Here is a 13,282-nt window from a genome sequence, read left to right as displayed (position 1 = left end):
CCTCCTAGTCTTCCCAGCCTGGGTGCAGGGTGCAGGGCCTCCCGTCCACTCTCTCGGGTCTGTATGGGTGGCATACATGGCACTGGCTCACTCCCTGCCCTTCTGCTCTTTCCCCGCGGGCTGATGGTGGTGTCCCTGGCAGGGAGGGGAGTGTCGTTCAGCTGGGTCCAGGAGGAACTCCGTGGACTCTGTCCAGCCCTGCTGGGCAGCATGCCCTGATGGCCGTGTCCTGGCTGGAGTATAGGTCGCAGAGTATCTACCCTGCCACACTGCCCCCACTGCAGGGACCCTTCTTATCATATCAGTAGTAAACGCTGAAACGTGACAGGAGAATGGCGTCTCCTTGCTGTCCTAAAGCTAATTTCTTGGATTGCTGACAAGGTTCGGCTGTTTGCCATGTGCTGCCTTCAAGTAGTCACGGAGGTCTGTGTGGCTGATATAAAGACATTTTGGGCAGGGAGTGATGGCTCACGCCTGTAATCCCAGCACTTTGGGAGGATCACTTGAGCTCGGGAGTTGGAGGAGGCTGCAGTGAGCTGTGATCACACCACTGCACTCACGCCCGGGTGACAGAGCAAGACCCGGTATCAAAAAAAAAAAAAAAAAAAAAAAAAAAAAAAAGTCGGGCGTGGTGGCTCAAGCCTGTAATCCCAGCACTTTGGGAGGACGAGGAGGACAGATCACCTGAGGTCAGGAGTTCGAGACCAGCCAGGCCAACATGGAGAAACCCTGTCTCTACTAAAAATATAAAAATTAGCTGGGTGTGGCGGCGGGTGCCTGTAATCCCAGTTACTTGGGAGCCTGGGCAGGAGAATCGCTTGAACCCAGAGGCAGAGGTTGCAGTGAGCCGAGATTGCCCCATTGCACTCCAGCCTGGGTGACAAGAGCAAAGCTCTGTCTTAAACAACAACAACAACAACAAAAAGATATTTGGCCTGCTTAGAAACACATACATGCCTTAAAAGTCTAATTGAGTTTTGCCAGTAATATTACAGATATGCAGGACCACGAGGAAGAGAAAATTCAGGTAACAGTAACAAACATTTAAGAAAATGACCGATTTCTAGAACATTTGGAGAAAATTGGAATCTCAAAATTGGTTTTGTCTTTAACTTCTACTTCTGTAAGGGCGGGGACATTATGATGAAAGCCTGAGCAACGGTGGCTTGCAAGACCGCAGGAGGCGGGGCCCGGGTGAGGGGCGGGGCCTGGGCCGCAGGCGGGGCCCTGAGCAGAGGTGGGGCCCTGAGTGGGAGGCGGGGCCCTGAGTGGAGGCGGGGCCCGGGTGAGAGGCGGTGCCTGGGTGGGAGGCGGGGCACTGAGTGGGAGCCGTGGCCCAGGTTAGAGGGGGGGCCTGGGCGGGAGGCGGGGCCCTGAGTGGAGGCGGGGCCTGGGTGGGAGGCGGGGCCCTGAGTGGAGGCGGGGCCTGGGTGGGAGGCGGGGCCCTGAGTGGAGGCGGGGCCTGGGTAGGAGGTGGGGCCTGAGTGGGAGGCGGGGACCTGGACGGGAGGCAGGACCTGGGAGGCAGGCAGGGCTCGGGCAGGAGGCAGGGTCGTCAGTGGGAGGCAGGGTCGTCAGTGGGAGGCGTGGCCCGAGCGGGAGGCGGGGCCCTGAGTTGGGGGCAGGGCCTGGGCAGGAGGCGGGGCATAGGCGGGAGGTGGGGCCCGAGGTGGGAGGCGAGGCCTAGGGCGAGAGGTGGGACTCGGCTCCCAGAGTGGAGGCGGGGTCCGGGCGGGAGGCGGCTGGGGTCTGGGGCTCCGTGCACCCCGCCCCGGGGATGCTTTCTCCCTAGCTTTTTGCGCCGTCCAGTTCTGCCCCAGCCTTAGATCTCAGCTCTGAGCTGCCCTCACATCCCTGCAGATCTTTTCTGGCCACACTGGTGGCCCGCGGGGTCTGGCTGCTTCTGTCTCGTGGCGTTGGCCTCCCTGACTGGCCGCGGGTGTGGGGCGCCGTGGGCGGGGTCCCCGGGGCGAGGCTGCCTGGCCTCCGCGGTTGGTTCGGCGCCCGCGGGGCTGCAGCTCCCGGCTCGCACTCCATCATCGACGGATGACAGCGGGAACGGTGGGAGTTCATTACAGGGACCATGAATTGTTGGAGGTAATTTAGATTACAATTTAAAGTTTAATTTAAAAATCTATCAACAAATGTGAAAGTACTGGAGGAACATTTTAAAATGCACTTTAATCTCACCAGCACAAATAGCTTCTCGGGGCTCTAAACATCATCACCTGGAAAAACAGTAAAACTTTACTGCATCTTTAATTAAATTACAAACACAAAGGATAATTAACTTTTTTATTTTTATTTTATTCGTGCCATTGTTTCTCCTCCGAGTCAATATCTTCCGGCTGCAGGAGCGGCTGTTACGAGGAAGTTTACGGCGAGGCCTGATGGGTGGATGCCCCGGGGCGGATGCTCGGCCCCTGCGCCCTCTCTGCGGGCCCCGCAGCGCTGGGGCCGCGCCCCTTCCTGTTCCCACAGCGCGGACACTCCTGGCCAGCCCGTGGCGGGAGGCGCCCTGGGGACACGCGTGGCCGTGGCTCGCGGGTGTCGCGTGTGCTCACCTCGGACCTGGGCGTTCTGAGTCGTAACTCACGCCTCGCAGCGGCCCTGGGAGGCAGCCCCACCCCCTTTTACAGGCAGGGAAACGGAGGCTCAGAGAGGTCGGGCCATCCGCCCTGGTCACACAGCGGCTGCGTCACCGGCTGACTCGAGCCTGGCCCCACCCGTGCGCGCTGCACTTCTGGGTGCTGGGCTGAGGCTCAAGCCTCCTCCCCAGGACGCGGGGCTGGGACAAGGGGGCGAGTGCGGAGGGCAGGGGCTTGGTGCCTAAAGGCGACATGCCGGTCCCCATGGGGGAGTGGACCGTGGGGGCCCGAGGGCGGCCGGGGTAGGGAGGGGCCTCCCCCGAGGGCCGTGGGCGCAGCGGCAGGGCCCAGCCGAGGCCACCAGGGGGCGCCCAGCAGGCGCGGGCGGGGCCGGGGGCCGGGGCGCTGGCTGGGACCCTCGGGCGGGGATGGCGGCTAGTGGCGGGGGGCGCGCCAGGGCAGGGAGGGCAGTTGGGGCAGGGGCCTGGCGGGAGCCCCTGGAGGCGCAGCCCCCTCCGGGCTGGTCGGATTCGGGAGGGCTCGGGAGGGGAGTCCAGCAGCGCTGGGAAGGGGACCTCGATTCCGGCCTGGAGGGTGGGCGGTGCTATGGGGGGAGCCCCCCGGCTCTGCGCCTGCGGGGGTGGGGGGCCTAGGGGTGTCGCAGCCTGGCCGCGCCCTTTCCCGCCCGCCCTGCCTCGAGAGGCGACCCCTCTCCTCCCCCTCTTCTCTCCCCTCCCCCTCTTCGCTCCCCTTCCCCTCTTCGCTCCCCTCCCCCCTTCTCTCCCCTCCCCCTCTTCTCTCCCCTCCCCCCTTCTCTCTCCTCCCCCCTTCTCTCCCCTTCCCCTCTTCTCTCCCCTCCTCCGCCCTTTCCCTGCCCTGCCTTCGCCTCCCTTCCCTGGTGACGGTGGGAGCTTTGGTTCGCTCCTTGCCTCCTCCGAGCCTTGTCGTCTGCAGAGGGCGGTTCGGGGTAGAGGGGGTCGCGACCTCCTAGGTGGGCGTGGAGGGCAGGGCGCTTCCCACGGGGACCTGCAGAGGCTGGTGGGTCTGTCGCGCTCACGACAAATCTTCTGTCCCCAGCAAGGCCCGTGTGATGCCCTCTCCCCCTAACTGAGGGTCCCCTCACCTCCTGCCCTCACACATTCCTGCAGAGCTTCCAGGCCACACCGGCTCTCACGCCAACGCTCGCGCCCTTCTGCACACCAGGTGCGGGCACTAGCGCGCGCACCGCTGTCCCCAAGGCTGGTCGGCCCCTCCTGCCTGGCATGCCCGCCCCTGGCACTTGCACGCAGACTGGGTGCAGGCCACACGGGGTGTTCAGTTTTAGTGCGGTGGCTGCTTAATTATTGGTTAATCTAGCAATTTAGCATGCTTCATTTAATTCTAATTAGGAGAATTAATAGGCAGGGAATAGCGATTTCAATAGACTGGCACAAAACAAAACCTAGCCTGGACATCGTGCCGGTCTGGGGGCCGTGTCCAGGCTTGGGGGGGCCTGGCGGTGTTGGCAGCCAGGACTGCAGACCTTCCCAGACGCCTGAAGGTCGTGGCGGGGGAGGGCGCTCAGGGCGAGCAGGAATCGCGCTGTGGCTGCTCAAAGAGCAGCTGGGTCAAGGGCATGGGGAGAACCCCCAGAGCATCTCCGGGCAGCACCCCCGCAGCCCCCCACCTGCAGCCCCGCAGCCCCCCACCTGCACCCCCGCGGCCCCCACCTGCAGCCCCGCAGCCCCCCACCTGCACCCCCGCGGCCCCCACCTGCACCCCCGCAGCCCCCCACCTGCACCCCCGCAGCCCCTCACCTGCAGCCCCCAACCCGCAGCTCTGCCGCTGCCTGGTCCCCGCAGAGCCTGTGTTTGTCTCTGCTCATCAGGCGGCTCCCTGACAAGGCCCCGACATTGGACAAGGCTGTTCCTCTAATTAAGGTGCTAATTGAATTAAATGGCCGCGGTAATGAGCAGATGAGCGGCATAAAAAGTACAGAGTCAGATAGGCCAATTAACAAGAGCGCCGCGCATAATTATAACATTGGAAATACATGCAGCTCGCTCCAACATTGTTAATTGTTACCGGGGGATTTATGGTAATTGGCCCACAACAGGCAGCCGGGGAACCTGCCCAGGGCTGGTAATTAAAAAAATGATATTCTACACAAACACCGGATGGCCTAATTAGGCCTTGATTTACATAAAGGCCTTTGAGGAGGTGCCGGATACCTCACCGCTGCTGCTGGGGCCACTCTGGCCAGCAGTCCACGAGGTGAGACCAGCAGGCAGGAGCGCCCCCCACCACCGCCCACCCGGTGGCCACGGGAGCTGCTGGCGTCCAGGCTCTGTCTGCTGGCAGGGTCCCCATGGCCATCCCTGAGCCCTGAGCACAGGCCCTGCCTCTGTCTGGGAGAGGACCTCCAGGGCTCAAGGCCACCTTCCCCTGGGTTCGCCACTGTCCCGGGGGGCAGGTGCATCCGTCCGGCACATGGCCCCCTCTGCTCTCCCTGTGTGCTCCCCTCCTGCAGTGTCCCTGTGAGTGTGCCTGGCCGATGTCCTGGGCACATGGTCAGGCAGGTGATTTAGGTCCGGCCCTCCCCTACCACGAGGACAGCCTCAGACCCAACACCCGGGTGCGGGAAGTGCCCCTGCCCCCACCGTACCCACTCAGTTGCCTCAGAGAGGACCCGGAACACTACCAGATGCACAGAGGGCTGGAGGGAGGAAGGGGCCGGGAACAGTGTGCAGTGTGGGAGGGGTGGGGGCACCCTTGGAAGGCAGAGAGGCCAGCTAAGCTCTGACTCGTCCCTCATTCTGTCTTACCCCATCCTTCAAGGAGGCCGCCCTGCGCCCCATTTTACAGAGTGGGAAGTGAAGTCTGATGTCTGACAAACCAGGCCCAACTCTCCGGGCTCCCGCCACAGCCCCTCTCCTTTCCTGGGGCTGTCCCCATGGGCCAGCATGGTGCCGGGCATCTCTCCAGAATGTGGACCCCGGCCCCTTGCCCCAGCCCCAGCCCGGGGCACAGTCCCAGCCGCCCCTGCGGCGTCCCCGGCCCGCCCACCGCCGCCGCCTCTTCGACTTTCTGGAGCAGATTTACCGTAACGTTCACACTCTGAACAGAAAACTCTGCCTCATTTACAAATGTAATTTCAATTGAGGGTAGTTTTCCAATCTCCTTTCATTGGAGTCCCAGTTGAGCCCCTTCTCGCGGTGCTGATGGCATGATTAGACAGTGTGCGCGCCGAGGCAGATTAGTCAAGCGCGGCCCCGTAAATTGGGAAGGATGTTTTATCAGGACACGTCGCTGCGCTGCAGGCAGCTGTGGGGTGCTCTGGGCTGTCCCCTCAAATCACGGTTATGGAATAATTTAGCCCACGATTCTCTGCGATTACTGCCGCCACTGATCATGCTGTCACTTTCCGAGTGAGCACTTCATCCTGCGTTTATTCATGCCAGATCTGTTTTGCTTTCGTAATGAGCACATATTACCCCGGCACAAAGAGGATGAAGGCAGCCGCGTGATAGATAGGTGCGAGATTAAATGGGATCTTTATGACTTCTGCAGCCATCAGTTCTGACTGTGTGATAAGACGCGTCGACTAGGGCCCTGATTTGCTCTTTATTGGAGCCAATATTAGCATGCTCTCACCAGTGCATGGGCCGATCAAACCCACTTAAGGTGGACTTACCGCATAGGCCCAGCTGCAGATGCTGCTGGGATGGCCAGGAGGGAGGCTGCAGCCCACAGCCGGGCAGGTGGGGGGTGTGGAATTCTCACACTGCCCTGGGGCCACTTCACCCCGGGTGGCTGCAGGGGGTCCCAGGGCTGAGGTGCCCCTGGCGACCCCGGGCGCAGTGGACTGTCCTGTATGCCTGGGTCTCGGGGTGGCCCTCTCCCTTCCCACCCCTTATCAGGCCGCCAAGAATGATGGCTCTCCCGACCCATGCTGGGGACCCAGCAGCCTCCTCATTCTGCCCCCAGCTCCTGCTCTCTGGCAAGGAGGGAGATTGGCTTGTTTAGGATCCCAGGGGTGCCAGGCCATTTCCTGGGTGGGGGCAGTGTCCAGCACCTTCCTCTTCCGCTCAGTATCATGGAGACCCCTCCCTCCTCCTGCTGGACAGCCGCCACCTGTACTCAGCTTCGGGCAAGGCGCTCCCCGTCCTGCCTCTCTGTCTTCCTGCCATACCTTCAGCAACCCCCTTGACAGCCCCCCTCCCAGGCCACCCCTCTGTCAGGGGGCACTGCCTGTGCCTGTCACTGCCTTTCTTTCCCCTGGTGTGGCCCCTGCCAGACCGCAGCCATCTGCCCTTTCAAAGTCCCCTGCAGCTCAGACTGGATGATCTGCATCCGGTCTGCACATCGGATGATGCCAACTCGGGCACAGGGTGGGATGGGGTAAGGTTGGGGGCCAGAGAGACTTGGGGTGTGGCGGAGCCCTGGACCTGAGTCCACACAGCATCCCATCCTGTGGCTGTGCTTTCTCCTGAAGAGGCTGCCAGCCCTCCCCAGGGACCGCAAGCACAGCTGGGTGTGCCCCGTGCAGTCAGCCCTGCCGGGTGGCCCCCAGCTGCCTGTTCCCCCAGCAGCGCATGGGCAGGCAGTGGGCACTCAGGGGGTAGCTGGCTTGCTGCACCCTGTCCTCTTGGTGGGCGGATGGGGCCCCTTCACTGTGTGGGGACTGGACTGCTGTCACGTGCCTTTAGACGTGCAGGTTGCTTCTGTGGAGGGGGCCTGTCACTCATCCACCTGGCACATTTTTAACCTCAATGTCATGTGTTGACACCGAGGGAGGCAGAGATGATGAAAGCTTGTCAAAGTCGAGGGGTTTGGGCAGCCGGTCCGTCTGGGGAGGCCCAGCAGCCTGGCACACAGGGCGTGGGCCCTCCTGCCAGAGGCAAGCTGAGCCTGCCGCCCGCTGACCACCTGCCGTCCAGCCAGCCCCACCCACCGGTTCCAGGCCCGCCTCCTGCACCTGCCCAGGCCTCGCCTGTCTCAGGGGTGTCCGTGTCTGCAAGGCCGCACAGGAGGGGCTGGGGGTCCCTTGAAATGACCCCTCGGCTGGGGGCCACAGAGGAAGAGAGGTGTGGGGACACCAGAGACCATCTGTGTTTTAAAGAATGTCTTCCAATTTCCTCACAGAGGAATCTGAAGAAACATGCTGGATGTCCCTGGAGGAGGAGCTGAACCATTTGAGTGGGGGCTTCACTGACTCCCCACACACAGGGCACTGGGGGAGAGCAGCCACATGACCGGCAGGTGGGGGCTTTTGCTGCTGGTGGGAGGGGATGAGGAGGGCACCAGTCCGGCCCTGAGACAACCCCCCAGACCAACCCTGACTAGGACACTCTGCAGGATGTCAAGCAGTGCCCCCAAAAGCTGTCAAGGCCGTCCTAGACCAGTGGGGCCTCAGGAGATGGTGCAGAGTCCCGGACCAGACAAACGGCACTGGGAAAGCAGGAACCCAAAGGAAGGCTGGAATTCAGGGAAGAGCCACATGCCAGGCTGTGACGAAGGTGACGAGATGAAACCCCGGGGGGGGGGGGGTGGGGGAGGCATCCGAACTCTATGTGCTGTCTTTGCACTACTCTGTAAATCTAAAATTATTCAGAAGTGAAAGTTAAAAATCACTCTGGCTCTGGTGTATGGTGTGGCTGCTGGGAAGGGGCGGAAGAGCTGGGGATGAGGGAGGAGCTGGGATGAGGGAGGAGCTGAGATGAGGGAGGAGCTGAGGGTGAGGGAGGAGCTGAGATGAGGGAAGAGCTGAGGGTAAGGGGGAGCTGAGGATGGGGGGAGCTGGGAGGGAGAAGCTGGGGATGAGGAGGAACTGCAGTGAGGGAGAAGCTGGGAATTGGGGAGGAGCTGAAATGAGGGAGCAGCTGGGATGAGGGAGGATCTGGGAAGAGGAAGGAGTTGGAAATGAGGGAGGTGCTGGGATGAGGGAGAAGCTGGGGATGAGGGAGAAGCTGGGGATGAGGGAGAAGCTGGGGATTAGGGAGAAGCTGGGGATTGGAGAGGATCTGGGGAAGATTGAGGACCTGAGGGAGGAGCTGGGATGAGGGAGGAACTGGGGAAAAAGAGGAGCTGGGGAAGAGTGAGGACCTGAGGGAGGAGCTGGGATGAGGGAGGAGCTGGGATGAGGGAGGAGCTGGGATGAGGGAGGATCTGGGAAGAGGAAGGAGTTGGAAATGAGGGAGGTGCTGTGATGAGGGAGAAGCTGGGGATTAGGGAGAAGCTGGGGAAAAAGAGGAGCTGGGGAAGAGTGAGGACCTGAGGGAGGAGCTGGGATGAGGGAGGAGCTGGGGAAAAAGAGGAGCTGGGGAAGAGTGAGGACCTGAGGGAGGAGCTGGGATGAGGGAGGAGCTGGGATGAGGGAGGAGCTGAGATGAGGGAGGAGCTGGGATGAGGGAGGAACTGGGGAAAAAGAGGAGCTGGGGAAGAGTGAGGACCTGAGGGAGGAGCTGGGATGAGGGAGGAGCTGGGATGAGGGGATGAGGGAGGAGCTGGGATGAGGGAGGAGCTGGGGATTAGGGAGAAGCTGGGGATTGGAGAGGATCTGGGGAAGAGTGAGGACCTGAGGGAGGAGCTGGGATGAGAGAGGAGCTGGGATGAGGGAGGAGCTGGGGATTAGGGAGAAGCTGGGGATTGGAGAGGATCTGGGGAAGAGTGAGGACCTGAGGGAGGAGCTGGGATGAGGAAGGAGCTGGGATGAGGGAGGAGCTGGGATGAGAGAGAAACCAGGAAGAGGGAGAAGTTGGGAATGAGGAAGGACCTAAAATGAAGGAAGAGTTGGGATGAGGGAGAAGCTGAAGGGGCAGGAGGTATGGAGAGACATTTTAGAGGTGGGAAGCTGTGTGTGTGTGTTTGAATGTGTGAGGGTGAATGTGTGTGAATGGATATGTGAATGTGAGGCAATGTGTGAATCTGGGTGCAAATGTGAATGTGTGTGTGTGAATGTGGGTGTGTGAAGGAACGTGAGTGAATGTGTGAGTGTGAATGTGAGAATGTGTGTGAAAGTGAATAGTGTGAATATGGGTGTGTGAATGTGTGAATGTGAATGTGAGTGAATGTGTGTGAATCAGTGTGCAAGTGAATGTGTGTGAATGTGTGTGTGTACATGTGAGTATGTGTGTGAAAAGTTTTGCGAGTGTCTGGACAGTGTGTGCATGTGCGCATAGGTGTGACTGCGTGTGCAGGGCCCTCCACCTGCCTCCACAGTGGTGTGTGTGTGTGTGGACAGTGTGTGCATGTGAGCATAGGAAGTTTGGTGTGACTGCGTGTGCAGGGGCCTCACCTGCCTCCACAGTGGCTTGGCCACACCTTTTCACAGCTGGGGAAGCTGACGCCCGGCCCCTCCGGGGCAGGAGTCAGGATTGGTGGTGTCATCTGCCGGTCTGCTGGAGCCTCTCCCACCCTCAGGCGCCCACCAACCCGCACCTGGCTTCTGCCACAGGTGGCTCGCTCTTTGTGATTTTTAGGCCTCCAGCCCCCTTCCCCTCATCAAGCCATGGATGTCCCCCAGCTGTCCCCACAGGAGTGTGGTGAGGGTCTGCGGGTCTACACGGAGCCTTAGCTGGGGCACCCACCTTGGATGCTGGGTGGGGGTTCCGTGCCTCCTGCAGGCCCCCCCCAACCTCTCCCTTATCAGAGCTGCCGAGTGCTCCTGACTCCCCCACCCACCGCCCTTAATAGAAACCCATAAATATCTCTACTTGCTAATTTAAAAAGGGAGGGGGCTGTTTATGAGCACCCCAAGAATGACATTTACGGGCCTGAAGGTAAGTGATTATTGACAGTAGACAAAGGCCCAGGAGTGGAGGAGCTGGCCCATTCGCTCCCAGAGATAAGGAGAGTGTTTCCTTTTCTCATGCTAATTTCAAACGTGAACTGTACACATTAGAGCAGGGAGGACTTCCCTTTCTTTTCATCTTAAATGTCACTACAAAGCGCTGGGATCCCAGGAAAGAGACGCCAGGACGACGCTCCCCTGCTGCAGGAGCAAGGGTGACGCTGTGGCTTTCGGGCGTTGGTGGTGGGGCTGGGATGGGGGACGGGGCTGGGAACTCAGGGTGTGGGAGGCCCCAGAGTGCGGGGGTCTTGTCTCCTGCAGGTGTCAGAGCGCCTGACCCCACAGCTCAGCTCCCAGGCAGAGTGGGCCAGGGACCCACTGTCTTCCTATCTCACCAGGCCTCAGCCCACAGAGTGCTTTAAGAGAAAAGCAGATTAAATGTGTGTTTCCGTGTCTGTTTATTCCATGTGTGTGTCAGAAGCCACTGCATGCACGCTTGTTCTAGGGCGAGGAAAATGGGGGTGGCTGCTGCCCTGGGCCTCGGATCAGAGAAGGGTGGGGCAGCCCAGAGAGCAGCTTTCCACCTCCTTGCACGATGCACCCCTTCCACGCTCCCTTCCCCCTGTCCAGGGTCAGGGCTCCAAGAGAAGCAGGAGGTCACCCCCAAGCGCCTTGCTGAGGAGGCCCTTCCACCTCGTGGGGCCATGGCAATGAAGAGCACACTTGGACCCAAAGGACAGAGGACTTAGGGCGGCGAGCACAAGCCCTCGACTCCAGGGACACCTTCCTCCTGCCAGCGCCAGGACCCGGAGACGTTCTTCCCTGGCAGCACCAGCACCTGGTACCAGGTCTGGTTCACCTGCCGACCCCAGCCCAGGTGAGGCCCTGCCTGGCTGGAGTCAGGGCTAGGGAGGTGGAAAAATAGCAGGTGATTCTCCCGGGGAAGCCTGGAAGAAACTGGTGGGCTCCGGGAGGACACAGGCTGGGCAGCCAGTGGCCTGGCCCAGTGAGGCTCAGCCTTAGCCTCCACTTCCACCCCTGCACCCACAGCTGCAGACACCGTGCTCGGGGCAAGACTGCTGGGCTGGGGTCTGCCGGACCCTCAGTGAGGTGGCCAGCATCCCCCACTTTCCCTGGGAACTGGGGATGAGAGTCAGAGTCTGCCCCCCACAGCCCTACCCACACTCCTAACCCTTGGAAGCCTCTGCTGCACACCTGTGACCTGTGGTGGGTTGGGCACTGCCCTCACCCTATGGCCCTCCGGGCCCCCACAGCCCCCACCTACAGTGCCCCGAGCAGAGAAGGGAGTCCCCAAATGCATAAACACAGGTGCCAACCTGCAGCCTCGCCCACCGAGGCCTCATTGCACACCGTCGAGGTTGGGGCATCCTCTTCACCCCCACAGGCCCCCCCCCCCGCCCCCGCTAGTCTGGCCTTAAGCAGCTCCTCCAAGCCGCTCTCAAAGGCCCAGGAGGCCGACAGTTCTGGTCCCAGCGGCCTCCCCAGACTCCTTGACCTCCTTAGCTGGGCTGAGGCTGCCTCTACCCGCCTGGGCACCCTCTCTCCTCTCCTGTCTCAGGCTTGCTGGGTCCGTTCAGATTTGACACCAGGGCTGTGCTGCTGTGTTGGCCTGGAGTGGACGGGCTGTCCAGGAGGAGCTGCACTCAGCTCAGGGAACTAGGGTTGGAGAAGCCCCTGAGGAGAGAGGACGGGCTGTCGTTTGGGGACCCCTGCTGCTGATGCAGGGGTGCAGATGGGCCGTGAACTGCCAGGCCCTGACCTGGTTCTGGGCGTGCACTGGGGGAGCTGTGGAGCCGAGCAGTGTGAGAGGGAGGCAGGTCTCTGAGCGCGCCTCACTGTCCTCACCTGGCACACGCGGATGGTGTCAGAGCCAACCTGTGTGGATGGATAAGCCACCTCGTGGGGGTGCCAGACGAGGACCCAGCTGCTCTGTTGCTAGGCACAGGGCCCTGGCCTTCACTGTACGGCCGGCACCGAACCCAATGCCAGGCACATGGAGGGTGCTCAGCCCACCCTGGCCGGGCCGCTTCCTTTGTCCCCTCTGGATCCCTGTGTTTGTTGAGTGGCTGAATGACCCACTCTGTGTGATGTCTGAGGACTGAGCCACCCCTCTGGCTAAACACTCTGTCCGGACACTTCCAGGCGTGAGTTAGGAATTCCATGCCCTTGCACCCTCTTCCTACCCAGGGTCAACCCCCCTCACACCCCCACAGGTGTCCAGACCCCAAAGTTCTGTGGCCTAAGGAACCCCGCCAGATAAGCCAGGAGCCAATATCCCCGCCTCTCAGTGTCAGGAGCCCCTGGAGTGGGGTTGTGAGTACCAGGCAGATCTGCTGAGGATCTGAGCGGATTCCTCAGCCAGGTGCAACTAAGGGCATCTGCCAGCCGCAAGCCAGCCATGCACCCCCTACACGGGTGTCTCAGAGGCGGCGTGAGCCCCAGACAGCGCCCTGGAGCTGGGCTGTGTCCAGGGTTCTGCCTCCCCCATGGTATGTTCTCTGCAACTTCATTTCTGCCCCAAAGTCTCCCCAAGAAAAGCGTGTTACTGATGTGCTGCTGTGTGAAGCTGGGGGGCTGGGGGTCCTCGGGGTAGGTGAGACTGGCCTCCCGGCTGCCGTGGTTTCAGCTCCGCAAAGGGCTCCCACCTCGGTCTGCTGCTACCCCACCCTTCCTCCCCCACAGGCAAGGACAGGGCAGGAGGGGTCACCCTGCACAGGAGGAGCTGCTCAGTGCTGCCGTCCTGGTCCTGCCGCTGGTTCTGGCCTTGTTCTCCTTGCACAACAGGCCCAGCCTCTCTTCATGGGCCTTTTCCTGCCTTTGCCCACACACCTCTGGGATCCAGGGTCGTCTGAACCAAAAGGCCTTCGAGGTCATTCAAGGTCATCCTGGACCATGGCACCCC

The 13,282-nt window shown here is 61.2% G+C and overlaps 1 long non-coding RNA gene across 1 annotated transcript; it reads left to right on the top strand.

Annotated features, from left to right (window-relative positions):
• The first annotated feature begins 1,757 nt into the window (after positions 1 to 1,757).
• LOC129035829 (uncharacterized) lies at positions 1,758 to 8,192 on the top strand. The gene is made up of 3 exons (XR_008502347.2): positions 1,758 to 2,097; positions 7,713 to 7,829; positions 7,926 to 8,192. It is a non-coding gene; the product is annotated as an uncharacterized LOC129035829 (long non-coding RNA).
• The last annotated feature ends 5,090 nt before the right edge of the window (positions 8,193 to 13,282 follow it).

Source organism: Pongo pygmaeus, chromosome 3 (assembly GCF_028885625.2).
Source record: "Pongo pygmaeus isolate AG05252 chromosome 3, NHGRI_mPonPyg2-v2.0_pri, whole genome shotgun sequence".
Classification (NCBI taxonomy): domain Eukaryota; kingdom Metazoa; phylum Chordata; class Mammalia; order Primates; family Hominidae; genus Pongo; species Pongo pygmaeus.
This window is presented reverse-complemented; position numbering and strand designations above follow the sequence as displayed.